Source organism: Miscanthus floridulus, unplaced genomic scaffold (genome assembly GCF_019320115.1).
Source record: "Miscanthus floridulus cultivar M001 unplaced genomic scaffold, ASM1932011v1 os_1452_2, whole genome shotgun sequence".
Lineage (NCBI taxonomy): Eukaryota > Viridiplantae > Streptophyta > Magnoliopsida > Poales > Poaceae > Miscanthus > Miscanthus floridulus.
The window spans coordinates 16918-31507 of record NW_027097727.1 but is presented as its reverse complement, the minus strand read 5'-3'; the positions used below and the strand labels follow the sequence as shown (position 1 = coordinate 31507).

The 14590-nt window shown below is 45.3% G+C and overlaps 1 long non-coding RNA gene across 4 annotated transcripts; it reads left to right on the top strand.

Moving 5' to 3' along the window:
* Positions 1 to 4163: 4163 nt before the first annotated feature.
* LOC136534053 (uncharacterized) lies at positions 4164 to 6754 on the top strand. 4 transcript variants are annotated; one of them, XR_010778646.1, is made up of 5 exons: positions 4164 to 4505; positions 4797 to 4858; positions 4948 to 5081; positions 5212 to 5317; positions 6357 to 6754. It is a non-coding gene; the product is annotated as an uncharacterized lncRNA (long non-coding RNA). The 4 variants fall into 4 exon arrangements; XR_010778645.1 differs by having other exon boundaries at positions 6354 to 6754; XR_010778647.1 differs by lacking the exon at positions 5212 to 5317 and having other exon boundaries at positions 6354 to 6754.
* The last annotated feature ends 7836 nt before the right edge of the window (positions 6755 to 14590 follow it).

Genomic DNA, 14590 nt, shown 5'->3' with positions numbered 1-14590 from the left:
ACGTGATCTTATTGATGAATCTTTTCATGAACCCATTATTGTTGCTCCTACTAAAACTTCTTGTAGCACAATCATTACTACTCCACCTATGAATGATACATCACTAATGGTGGAAAATGAGAACCTCAAGAAGGAGATAAATGAGCTCACTCGTGCCTTAGGCAATGCCTATGGTGGAGAAGCCCACTTGCTAAAGTGCTTGGGTAGCCAAAGATTTTCTCTCAACAAAGAGGGATTAGGCTATACCCCCAAGAAAGGCAAGGCGGCATTTATCACTCCCAAAGCTAGCTTTGTGAAGGGCAATGGTCGGTTTTACAATAAATGCAAGCAAGTTGGGCATATAGAGCAAAATTGCAAGACTAACAAGAACAAGCTACCTAATATATTCTTAATCAAATTTGATTCTTGTTACATGCTTTATAAGGGTGTCAATGGTGTGAAGGCTAAGTTCATTGGTACACCAATTGTGGACCCAAAGAAGAAGACCATTTGGGTACCAAAGACCTTGGTGACTAACCTACAAGGACTCAAGCAAGTTTGGGTACCTAAAAAGAATTGATCTTCTTTTGTAGGTAAATTATAAAGCCGGAGGAAGGCATTGGGTGCTTGATAGTGGATGCACACAATACATGACCGGTGATCTAAGAATGTTCAATTCAATCAATGAAAGCAAGAGCAATGGGATTGATAGTATCACATTTGGTGACAATGGCAAAGGCATTTGCTTGCTGCTTGGACGAATGGAGGCTCGTCGATGCGGAGCTCGACGCCGGCTTGGAGCTCGAAGTCGCGGAGTGGCGCGGAGGTCGCCGATGTGGAGCTCATCGGCGGCACGGACCTCGGCAGGGGCAGGGACAGCCGGATGGAGCACGACCGCGATGGGAGGCACGAGTCCGGGAGCAAGCTAGCGCGTTGGGCTCGCCGGGCGCGGCGCGGGTGGGCGGCGGGGGCACGAGCGAGGACAGGGTCCGTCCCGCGAGAAGAGGGAGTGGGGACGCGGGCAGGGGGGAGTGTGGGGTCTGTCCGGACGGACGAACACCCTATAAGGAGCGTTTCCGAAAATGATATCATAATTGGATATATATGAGGGCTAAGTATTCTCCACCCATAATAAATATCTACCGCTGATTCAGGAATGATTGACATCACCACCATTGTTGTAGCTCCTATGACGAGTTGCTGATTCAGGAATGATTGACATCACCACCACACCCTGTTCTGCTTGTCTAGTCTCAGCCTGTTTCAGCTTATCTCTCTCATAATATACTATTGAATCAGCCGAAATCAGTTCGAAATGTGACCAGCCGAACATCTAACTAATGAAATGTAATAACGTGTAGAACACAAGATGTGGTGGTAGCTAGGGAGGATAAGCCAGTAAGTACATCGACGATGACTTCTGACGAACAAGCTATGCCCAAGTTTACCCCCCTCCTGGTTGCTTGCGTCTTCAAGTTACAATTAGTATTTTACCAATGCAAGGCAAGGGCACTAGAGCGATAATTGCCATCTCTGCGCAGACGGTTGTAGGTAAATTAGCAAGCTCGCTAAATAAGCACTAGAGCGATAATTGTCATTACTTGATTGAGGCGATACTAGCAGAGGACAGTTGTCCGTGCAGTAGGTGGTAATACTCCTATTTATGGAGTACACATAGTATAGTCTATTAAAGGACGATAATACACACACACCATAAGTAGACATTTGTATAGTATTTTATATCACGGCTGTCAATGCTACCACACGCTAGGGAAGAGTACTTATCTTGCAGAATACACGAGCGACGACTTCCATGATTAAACTGAACCGTTCCTGATTTCCAGTACGTTAAGCGATTGCGAGATAATGATGATTAAAACAGCGCTGAAAAGTACAAAGCGCACACAGCACGCTCATCCCATCATCTGATATATACGTATGTGAAAACTACAGGACACCAAGATGCCCTCCCAGATGGCATGCCACCTGACCTGTGCCTGCCTGCCATTTGCCAAGGAAATAGGAAAAATCGTCGGTGAACGGCGCGAGCGGTGATGAACAGATAGATACGATACGATTACCCATTTACCCAAACAAGCCCGAAAGGACTCCAAGAAGGAGACACCGGCCACGTCGCTCTAATTTTTTCCCCCGTCGGATTCTCGAATCGATGGCCTAGATCTCTTGAAGCTGATTCTCATCCGGAGCAGCTTTCCGTCGTCCTCTCCAGCTTCTTCGAATTCTTCGCACTCTTATTTACCTTATACGGCTTCTTCTCAGAATCCAGCGAAACAAATATAATACCCAGCTTCGGATTTCCCTTCCCAAGACTTCTGCTTCTCCTTCCCCTTCCTCGCTCTCTCTCGTCCGCTCCCTCCCTCTCCCGATCCCCCTTCCTCGCTCTCTCTCGTCCGCTCCCTCCCTCTCCCGATCTCTCCCGACGCGCGGCCAGGGCGGCCACCGGCGCCAGCAGCGCGGCGCGGCGAAACCTAGCTGCCTCTTCTTCCTCGCCGGCCCCCCTGCGTTGCATGCGGTCCGCGCCCGCTCGACGAAACCCTAGCTACGTCTTTCTCGCCGACAGCAACGGCGGCCAAGTTCGCCAGCTTTGTACGGCGGTGCATCACCATCTTCTTCCCCTACCCCTCTCCTTCTTCCTCTCCCTCTCCGTGTGGTGCCGAAGGCGCGGTACGAGGCGAGCACCCTACCCGGTGCGAGCGCGCACCGTAGCGTAGCGACGCGCACGTGCGGTGGCGTGGGCAAGCGTGCGCCCTCCATGCGTGGCCATGGGGCGGCGCAGGGCCGGTGCGCCCTCTGGCGGGCCACGTCGGTGAGCGCGGCTTTGGGGCAACTGGACGGAGCGCGCCACGGCTCCAGCACGAGCAGACCAACAAGGACCACCTCGTCGCTTTCCCGGCTATTCCTCTCTCGCCCATCTTCCCCTTCCTCCGTTCCAGATACTTATTGGTGAGGCTCCATTTTTCTACCTCCCCTCGTGCTCTTCCTGCTGCACACCACAGATGAAATTATTTGAGGGGTATTTTTCACCTTTGTCCCTTTCCTCTTTGGTCTCGAGGATTCCATTCGAATCCTCTTCGATTCTTGGTGATTCGAACTGAATCTTCTCCGATTTTTGCGGATTACAGGAGGAACACGCTGATAGAGAAACGAGGTACTGACTAATCAGTTCTTTTGAGGAAACATATAAGCTGATGACTTTCTTGTGCTTTTGTCCAATCTGTAATTTTCTATGTATATGGCCAGATACTCCTACAACATGATCAGGTGATGATCTATAATATCTGATGATTACATCATAAATTATGTCTAACTTTTACAGCAATGATCACGGGAGATCTTTCCTTCTTGTGTTTTTCTTTTTCTAGAATTCACCGTATTTTCGGTGAGTTCCGTTCTTAATGTTTGACTGATTTGGTGTGTTCGAGTTTTATTAGAATCAAATTGGGTTTGAACCCATTCCTGGTGAATTTTTGACAGCCTCCGTTTGTACACTGCATACTATTGTGCTTTTGAAACAATGGTTTTCACACACACAGCAATAGCAAAAGCAGCACTCTTCTAATTTTCAGAACCGTGACTCCTTCCCAGCAACTGTTACCTACTCACTGTCCTTATCTAATTTTCCCACCTTTTATTGGTTTGTTTTTTTGGTGGATTTGAGAGTTGTTTAGTCAGCAGGCTTATGTACTGTTCCGAAACTTATTGAGAAGCAATAGTTGGCAGGCTGCTTTGGTTTCTCAGTCTAGCTGCAATGCAGCGTGTGCTATTCCTCCGACCGCCAAATAGCTGCTGACTGAGTTTGGACAACAAGTTCAATCCACTGAACCTGGTAGCTGCATCTCCTTTCAGTGTTTTAGTCATCGGGAGTAGTAGGATTTCGGTGCCTGCAATCTACCAGGAAAACATCAGTTGTAGCTAGGCCAATATTATCTATGCACTCCGTAGCTTGTGTAACAAATTTGTACTATTCTGCAATTCCGAATACAGGTATCTTATTTGCATTTGCTTTTTCAGTTCCTAATTCCCATGACTCTACACAAAGGAAGTTATCAGTCATGGTTGATCCTATCCGTTTTACCTTGAATCGTTGCATCCATTGTAAAATGCTTATCTACTTTTTCCTGTTTAAAACATTGTCCTTTTCAAATATATACTAATAGTTTAAAATAGTGAGAAAGTTATCGTAGCTTATTGACTTATCTGAAAACCATTGTTCCATTCTTTTGCCAAAGTAATTGTTATTTTCCTGTGAGATGACACAAATAGTATGGTAAATGCTTCCAACAATTGTTTCTGTTCATTGCCGCTTGATTGCTGTGCTTCTCCTATGATTGTGTCTGTGGGATGCCTGTTATTTGAGATCTTATAACAATTTGATTGGTTCAGTAAAGTTGTTTGGGCCGTTTACTGCAAATATATGCTTACTGCTTGAGCTCAACACATCCGGTGAAACAACAAGGGTGGCTTCTAATCCAACAGCTATGTATTCTAATAAGACAACAGTCATGGTATTTAACTATAACACCATCTTGCTACAGATTTCTTATACATTTACTCATTATCATACTGGATAACAAATTGTGTGGTTGGCATCGTTCATTTCGATTAAGCTATATACCTATACACTATGATTTGCTATTTTTTAGATGATCTTTCTACCTAATAACTAGGTCTGTTGTGTACGTAGTTCTATTTGTCAGTGCAATTCTCTATTTTAGTAGTATGTGAGGTTTCTTTTATCTCTTTTCGAAGATATTTATATATGATTTACAATATTTTTTTTCCTATGCTCCATGTAGGTCTGAATCATCTGGAGTTGAGGTTTGGGTGGGTTCTCTGCACCTAAATTCTCTAAGATTTGGTTAGTGTCTTCAAGCTTTCTCTCATCCTTTATTTTTTACTCTTGTGTGTGCTATTGTCAGCTTAGATGTTTATTCTTTCTTTCAATAGTTCTTCAGGACCAGGCTGTTTATTCTTTCTTTCAATAGTTCTTCCTCTACTGTGGGTACCAACAACAGCATGTAAAATGCAGAGTAGTAGTGAATTTCAAAACTCTCGTTCGAGATTCCTATACTCATGCTCAGGTAACTGAATGATCTAATGTTTTGGAATTAATGATCTGCTCCCTTGTCCTACACTTCTAATGAAAAAAACTATGTGCTTTACTGCTGTGACAAAACTATTTACGCTAAATGATTTTTTTAATCTATACAGCACACATGCCTGCTGTGATTTTGAAAGGATAAATTTTCAAACTATAGTGCAATGTTTTCGTCCTGTTGGTTCCCTTCTTGGCAGAGAAGTTGGTACTGGCTAGCTGGTAAATGTCTCATTCCACAGGTTTATCAAGAAGTATTTTGTTAGTTACAATTTCTTATGAACATTGATTCATTAAGATCAGAGGTGCAGTGTCATTTCAATTGTATAATATACCTACTATTTTTTCTGGCATTATGCTATTCATCTATTTCTCCATACTTATGGTAATTACTGACGCCACATATACAGGCCATTTAATCATACGATATTTTATATTTAGCCAACATATGCAGGCTAGGTTACGATACTTATGTTCGTTGGTGCTTTAGATAGTGTAAATTGAAAGCATGAAAAAATCTCTCTTGCAGCATGTCTCTTCAGTTTTCCAAAGTTAATCATCTACAGTTAGCTTTTAATATTACAAGGTAATTACTCTCCAGGTTGCTACCATGTGCCAGTTGTTTGCATATATTGGGGAAAGGAAAGTGACATCATTTGTGTTGCTTCCTTTCCGAATCATAGTGTTCTTCTTCTGTATTTTATGTGCCTTGCTTTTTGATCCCCGTGCTTTATCCTTGAGGCCGCGGCCTGTCACCAGCTAACATGCTTATGAATTCTATGTGTTTGTGGAGCTATTCCCATTCCAGGTAAAAATTAACTAATCCTGTTTTTTAGGACGCCTTCCTCTTTGTCGGTTTTCGATGTCTGAGTTAGTGCCATTCATCATATGTGCCAGTTCGTCTGTTGGCTAAATATTTTTGTCATTCGTTACTTGCAGTTTTTGGTTTAGGTTCCCTTTTCTTCTAGCATATATTAGTACTTCTTAGACTTTTAAAAATTCACACTTCTACATTTATAATAGAAAGCATACATCCCTACAAAAAATTATGTCAGCCTAAGTGTTAAAAACTATCATGTGTAAAAACAAAAAAAAGACCCATCATGACACCTTAATGACAAAATGCTGCTCTCTTCCTACCCAGCCTGCTACTGTACTTTGCCCCCCCCCCCCCCACTCCCCTCCAAAAAAAGGGAGAAGATATAATTATCCTATTTCTTCCCTAACGTTTACTAATTCGTTATGTTCCTTCCTATAGCAGGTGACTGACGGCAACCAGCAAGATGCCTGCTCCAACGTTTTCAAGACATGCGAATGGTTATATGTCCAACGGCAAAGGCACCCGTCGTTCCCTTACCATATCCACCCTATGTATATAGGAACAGTCCCAGGCTAAAAAGAACCCAGGCTACTTAAAAAAATGACGCTCGAACTGATCTTTGTATATCATATCGCAGCTTCAGGTGCAAGTAGCCTACCATGGCTGTGTAATGGCACCGACTATGTACCAGCTGTTTACTTAACCACTCTCCGTTCATTCTTCAAAGAACTACATACATATGTTCGGATGTGAACTACCAAGTACCATGCTCAAACTGGTATTCTTGTGTCTTTTTCATATATCCAGCATATTTCCTCCGTCTTCGAAATGTTTCCTGGTGTCCCCCTACGCGCGCGAGAGCGCGCGCCTTCTTCTAGTTACATTACATTGGCCACGTGCAGGCCGGCGGGTTGGTTCAAGTCAGAGGCGATCAATCGCTCGGCACGGCAGGGCCAGGCGGGATGCATGAATGGCGATGACCCAGCGGCGCGTCCCGATCAGCCAGCCTGTCGCGGCGAAAGCGAAAGGCGCCGGGTGTTGATTGCGCCGCGAGAAAAGCGGGGCGAAGAGGAGGGAGGATCCATCCACCTGCACATCTTCTCTGTTCTGATGGCAACGCCGCTGATTTGTCCACCTGGACCTGGTCCACCTCCCCACTCCCCAGCCGGCCTTCTTGCTGCCCTTGTTTAGTTCGCGAAATTTGAGAATTTGGGCTACTGTAACACTTTTGTTTTTATTTGGCAATTAGTGTTCAATCATGGACTAATTAAGCTCAAAACGTTCGTCTCGTAATTTTCAACCAAACTGTGCAATTAGTTTTTTTTCGTCTACATTTAATGCTCCATGCACGTATCGTAAGATTCGATATGATGGGTACTGTAGCACTTTTTGAAAAAAGTTTTCGCGAACTAAACAAGCGGCATTCCCATTCCGTCAGGCTGCTGCAGCCTACAGACACACTCCAGCCAGCGTCATGGAGCAGACAAAACTCGGCCTGTTCGTTTGTTGGTTTCAGCCAGCCCAAACCAGCTAGCCAGCAGTGTTTTTCTCTCACAATAAACCAGCACCAGCCAGCCTAAACTAGCTCAGAACCAACCAGCGAACATGTCGACTGTCTGCAAGTCTGTAAGCCATTTTCGCAAGTTTCACCGTGTTTGAAGTCGACGCATCCCGGGGGCGGGAGTTGGATCGGGACGCGAATGCTTGGGCGCCGCAGCTGAGGCAGCTCCCTGCGACGGCGAGATGGAGACCGAGGGGGCAGGGCAGTGGGCAGGGCAGGCGTCTCGCGCGCGGGTTAAAGAAAGGGACACACGGCGTGTTGGCTGGTTGGTTTCTGGGCTGGTTTGGGCTGATTTATTGTGAGAGGAAAATACTGTTGCCTGGTTGAATAAGCCTGACTTAAACCAACAAGCGAACAAGGTGATAGGCCCTCTTCGGTTGTTGGAAAAAACAGCTGACGTTGATGCTGATTTGCTATGAGAGAAAAATACTGTTATTTCATTGAAATGGTGCGGTTGATAAATCCAAATGAACAGGACCATAATCATTGGTGCAAAGCGTCCAGGAAGGCGCCAACGCCAGCAATTTTGTAGTTGTTGGCTCGTTGCAAGCTGCAGGCGCTGGAACGCAGCGCAGTGCAGTGCAGTGCAGGCTGCAGGGATCCAATGCCAATGTCTCCTACCAATTTCTGGATGGTAGTTTACTCCTATTATTCTGTGTTTCAGACATCGAGGCCCCACCCCCACGTAAGCTGTCACTTGCCTACCTGCTGCTACTGGGCCTGTCGGATTGTTTTCTCAAGAAACCCGCGCAAGCAGATTGCTGGTGCGGCGGAGATGCTGCTCAGCTGCTGGGGCATATGATATTGGTAGAGTGCGATCCAAGGGAAAATTACTGTGCAGGGGACAGTAAGGTCAAATAATGTTGGGTGTGTGCTGTCTGTGTAAGCGTACCTTTTCCGTTTGCAGGGGTGTGCGAATTGTGATGGCGATGAAGTAAGGCCGCTTCTCTTATAATATAATCCGCTTTTTTAGTTTGTTTTTTTTCAGTTGAAACAGTATTTTTCTTTCATAATAAATCAACCGAAATAATATTTCGGTTTGTTTTTTCAGTGAAACGAACATGGCCTAAATTAGGTTATTTTCTGGTTACTATGAATCTTAATCACCGTTACCACCAATCGTTGCCCTTCCGGTTACATTTCTGACCTGACCACCAGACACTCGTGAATTTCTCCACGAATCCTCAATCATCACCATCTTGTGCCCAGCGTCAGCCATCCGAGCCGATGTTGGATTTAAAAGCCTTTGGGTTGCTGGCTTGCTGCAGCAATTGCAATTGGGTTACGGATAAATGCCCCAATTGCCTCTCCTCCACGCATCAGGTCCCTAACGATATTTGTGGTGTAGGGGATTTCGACACATTGCGCGCGACTACAAGTAGCCAAGGTGCTTGGGCTCTCGGAGCTCGGACGATGCAAGAGCCATGGGTCGCCAGCCGCAACACCCTGCCTGCTCCGCTGGGCCGTTGGACCATGGTGGCTCGCAAGACTCAGGTAGGGTCAAGTCGGCCAACGACGTTCCTGCCACCGGTGGTCGTCGGCGCCAAAGATGGAGGCGTCACGAGCGGTCGGCAGTGAAGGGACCGTGACGCCTAAGAGGGGGGGTGAATTAGGCAACTTAAAAATCTAACTCCAAAACTATGGTCTCTTTTTCTAACTCTAGCAAAACCTATGCAATAGATGAACTATCTAAATGTGCAACTACGGTTTTACTAGTGAGTTGCTATCTATACCGCAAACGTAGTAAAGTAATCAATGTAAATGCGGAAGCTAAAGAGCAAGGTAGAGATATGCAAACTCCCGTCGACGACTCCGGTATTTTTACCGAGGTATTGAGAAGCGCGCAAGCTTCCCTCTAGTCCTCGTTGGAGCCCCTCGCAAGGAATCCCTCGCAAGGGCCAAGCTCCTGGTCGGGTAAATCTGTGGATAGCCTCGGGCCTTCCCCACGTGCAAGTGGGTCTCCGACGTGCCTTCCGGCAAGCCTCTCCCAGATGCTCCCCGCCATCTTCACTATCAAGCTTCCGACCGAAACACCGCGGGCCTTGTTCCCTACGGTACATGGTGGCGGCCACACCACAAACACAGTTGGTGTGATCTCGCAAGACTTCAAGCCCCTCCGATGTACAACAATGGTGCTCGCAAGCACCGAGTGGTAAGAGGTATGCAAACCTCACTAAACACTAGGCCTAAATCTAGAGCAAGCGTATGAGCGGTGGTCTAATCAACCTAAGCACTTTGCAAAGCACCTACGCTAATCACCAAATGAATCATTAAGCTCTATACAAGTGGAGATCACTAAAATAATGTATCAACACCCTTGGTATGTTTCCTCAGCTCCACTCTGCTCAAATGGCCGGTTAGGGGTTGTATTTATAAGCCCCATTGAGAAAGTAGCCGTTGGGGTCGAATTCCCGTGAAACTGCTACTGACCGGACGCTAAATCGTCCTGACCGGACGCGTTCAGTCGTCCCGACCGTTGAGCTGGCAATATACTGATCGGACGCTGGACAGCGTCCGGTTGCCTACCACCGGACGCGTCTGGTCATAGATTTGCCGTTCTAGAACCTTACTGTACTTGATCGGACGCTGCTGTCCTACGTCCGGTCGGTTGCCGCCAGCGTCCGGTCCAGTGTCCAGTCGCCTGTCTGTCGAGTCCTCTGCCCAACGTCCGGTCGCTTGTCCAGCTTCCGGTCACCCTAGTGAACTCGTTTCTTCACGATCTTGCGTACGGCTTGGTTCCATTCTTCGTGCTTGGATTTTGCTTGATATCTTGGGTTTTCTCTTATGATTCTAAGGTCTTTCTTAAGGTTTTGATCATCGGATCACCACGACGCTTTCGTCCAAGTCACGTCTTGCACCCTATTGAACTACAAAATAAACATTTGCAAATTCATTAGTCCAATTTGATTGTGTTGGTCATCAAACACCAAAATCCAAAGTAAATGGGCCAAGGGTCCATTTTCCTTACAATCTCCCCCCTTTTTGGTGATTGATGCCAACACGAGCAAAGCAAGCAAATAATAAGAATTTGGAAGTTAAAAACTACCTACTTGCTAGGATGGAATGCAAAGGGCAAGGTTATATGATACTAATTGACAGATACCAATTAAAACTTTACTTAAAAGCTTGTCTTGCCCTTGCAAATGTCCCCATGTGATATTATGGATTAAAGCCTAGCTTTCTAAAAAAATTCTCCCATTACTTAGACTAACCCATAATTCACTTTCCTCCCTTTCTCGAACCATTACTACTTGTAACTAAATGCTTATCTTTGGTCCCTCAAATTCTCCCCCTTTGGCATCAAACACCGAAAAGAAAGACATTAGTAGCACAAGGGAGGGTCAAATTTCGTGATCCTTTGTGTATAGAGTGAAATGGATCATAAAATTTGACTCTCACATTATGTAGACTAAGCTCCCCCTAAATATATGCATACATATGGTAGAAAGCAAAGCATATGCATAATTAGCAATTTATTGTACAAGAGAGTTTAATCTATATAATGCATGAAGAAAGCATATAAATATGAAAAGAAAATAACATGATGATGCCTATTGAAGAATGATGCTTAACTCCGGGGACTCCAATTTCCTTACAATGAGACTACTACACATGTGATAAGCTTGAAAAAGTGTTAGTCTCAAAGCATCCAACTTGTAGATTAAGCTCCCCCTAAATTTGTGCACACAAGTGTTGAATACTTGTAAAATTTATGCACATTGATTTAAGTATCAAAATACCACTTGAAGGATGACTTCTCATGAATGTGAGAATTATTTTCAAAAATGATATTCAGGAGAGATTATCTACAATTTGGACTTTGGCACATATTAGATAAACAAAAGTAGGACAAGCTATGTGGCGTGCTACTAAACAATTTTAAACCATGTAGGTTTGCTCCAAGGGTTGATAACGAAACCGAGCAAGCCTACCATATGATATACCTATTGAATGCATGACAAAAGATTTAAATATGTAAATGCAAACATAGGCATGAAAGATAACTAGATACTTTAAGAGTATATCAATTGAAAAACAATACCAATTGAAATGAATACTAATTGAAAATAATGACATAGTTACCTAACATGGGAAGAGGAATTTGGGTCCATAGTATTCACTAACCTACTTGGCAATGACTTTGTCCATTATGATGCACCCCATTAAATGCACACATACTTTGCCAAGTCTCCAAATTCCCCGAAGTCCATTGGGCTCCTCACTTCCCTTTCGGGATCCAAACCTTCTTGGTGCTTTTCATGTTGGAAATGATTTCCTTTGGCACCCAAAAGCATTTGACCCCATTGTTGGCTTGCTTGTTCACCTTGATGGCCACCACCTTGTCATTTTTCTTCTTCTTCAAGAGATAAGGTGTGGAGGCCTTCTTGTCCACCTTGTTGGTGTAGGTGTTGGAGAGCTTGATGATGAGTGCTTGCGGCCTCGCCTCTTGTGATGGGGTTCTTCTTCACTTGAAGAATCATCCCATGACCTTATTGACGTGAGAGCTTGATTCTTACACGTCTTCTTCTTTGTCTTGGGCGTGGGCTTGTTTAGACAAACTTCCACAAAGTGCCCCAACTCACCGCATCCATAGCATCCTATCTTTCTTTGCTCATTTCTTTGATTTGTAAAAATGAAATCTTGGATTTGGATGGGCACACCCTTGACATTTAGCCTTTGGATCATCTTCTCCACCTTGTTGATAAGTTTGATTGATTCTTCATCAAGGTCGGAGGTGGAGAAGGAAGATTGATCATCATCACTTGAATCATCATCATCATCATCATCGTCATCTTCTTCTTCATCTTCACTTGAGGAGCTTGAGCTTGAGCTTGTCTCAACTTGCTTGCCCTTCATCTTCTTTTTCTCGCTACATGCGAGAGCCTTGTCTTTGCTTGATGAAGAGGCTTCTTCTTGACCCATCTTACGTGACATTTCAAATGCCACTAACTTACCAATGACTATGCCCGGAGTTATGTTGCTCAAGTCCTCCATGTTGTGAAGGATGGTGATGATACTTGCATATTTCTTTTGTGGTAGTACGGAGATGATCTTCCTCACGATGTCTGCATCATCTAGCTTTAATAATCCTATAGAATAGAGCTCATTGATAATTAGATTCAAACAAGAATACATATCATGAACAAGCTCATCATCATTCATAGTAAAGGAATCATAGTTTTGCTTTGCTAGACAATGTTTTTGCTCATGGACATTGCTTGTGCCGTCATGGAGCTCTTGGAGTTTTAACCAAATTTCATATGCCCTATTTAAAGTGAATACTTGATTAAAAACATCCATACTAAGTGATTCAAACAAGCAATTTTTAGCTCTAGCATTGAAGTGCATTTCTTTTTCATCACTCTTTGTGGGTTTTTTCGGGATTCTTGATGGGTTTCATCCCATCACGAGTGACTCTCCATACACACAAATCAACCGCCTCAAGGTGACAAGCCATTCTAGCTTTATAGTACGGGAAGTTAGTGTCGTCAAAGTGCGGAGGCCTAGCGGTATCCATCCCAACCACTCTAAATAGCGTCGACTCAACGGCGGTTAAGCCAAAGATCTAAATTGAGCCAACCGGCTTTGATACCAATTGAAGGGACCGTGACGCCTAAGAGGGGGGTGAATTAGGTAACTTAAAAATCTAACTCCAAAACTATGGCCTCTTTTTCTAACTCTAGCAAAACCTATGCAATAGATGAACTATCTAAATGTGCAACTACGATTTTGCTAGTGAGTTGCTATCTATACCGTAAATGTAGTAAAGTAATCAATGTAAATGCGGAAGCTAAAGAGCAAGGTAGAGATATGCAAACTCCCGTCGACGACTCTGGTATTTTTACCGAGGTATCGAAAAGCGCGCAAGCTTCCCCCTAGTCCTCGTTGGAGCCCCTCGCAAGGAATCCCTCGCAAGGGCCAAGCTCCCGGTCGGGTAACTCCGTGGATAGCCTCGGGCCTTCCCCACGCGCAAGTGAGTCTCCGACGTGCCTTCCGGCAAGCCTCTCCCGGATGCTCCCCGCCGTCTTCACTATCAAGCTTCCAGCCGAAACGTCGCGGGCCTTGTTCCCTCCGGTACATGGTGGCGGCCACACCACAAACGTGGTTGATGTGATCTCGCAAGACTTCAAGCCCCTCTGATGTACAACAATGGTGCTCGCAAGCACCGAGTGGTAAGAGGTATGCAAACCTCACTAAACACTAGGCCTAAACCTAGAGCAAGCGCATGAGCGGTGGTCTAATCAACCTAAGCACTTCGCAAAGCACCTACGCTAATCACCTAATGAATCATTAAGCTCTATGCAAGTGGAGATCACTAAAATGGTGTATCAACACCCTTGGTATGTTTCTTCAGCTCCACTCTACTCAAATGGCCGGTTGGGGGTTGTATTTATAAGCCCCACTGAGAAAGTAGCCGTTGGGGTTGAATTCCCGCGAAACTGCTATTGACCGGACGCTGAATCGTCCTGACCGGACGCGTCCGGTCGTCCCGACCGTTGAGCCGGCAATATACTGATCGGACGCTGGACAGCGTCCGGTTGCCTACCACCGGACGTGTCTGGTCGCAGATTTACTGCTCTGGAACCTTACTGTACTTGATCGGACGCTGCTGTCCTACGTCCGGTCGGTTGCCGCCAGCGTCCGGTCCAGTGTCCAGTCACCTGTCTGTCGAGTCCTCTGCCCAGCGTCCGGTCGCTTGTCCAGCGTCCGGTCACCCCAGTGAACTCGTTTCTTCGCGATCTTGCATATGGCTTGGTTCCAATCTTCGTGCTTGGACTTTGCTTGATATCTTGGGTCTTCTCTTGTGCTTCTAAGATCTTTCTTAAGGTTTTGATCATCAGATCACCACGTCGCCTTCGTCCAAGTCACGTCTTGCACCTTATTGAACTACAAAATAAACACTTGCAAATTCATTAGTCCAATTTGGTTGTGTTGGTCATCAAACACCAAAATCCAAAGTAAATGGGTCAAGGGTCCATTTTCCTTACAGGCAGGGGCTACACAGATAGCTCCGGCCTTCACCTCGATTGCTGCTAAAGCTCAGCCTGGGCACGTCGAGCTGTCCAGCTAGACGGACAGTGTCCAACCTGACCCATTGACGCTGATGTTGTAC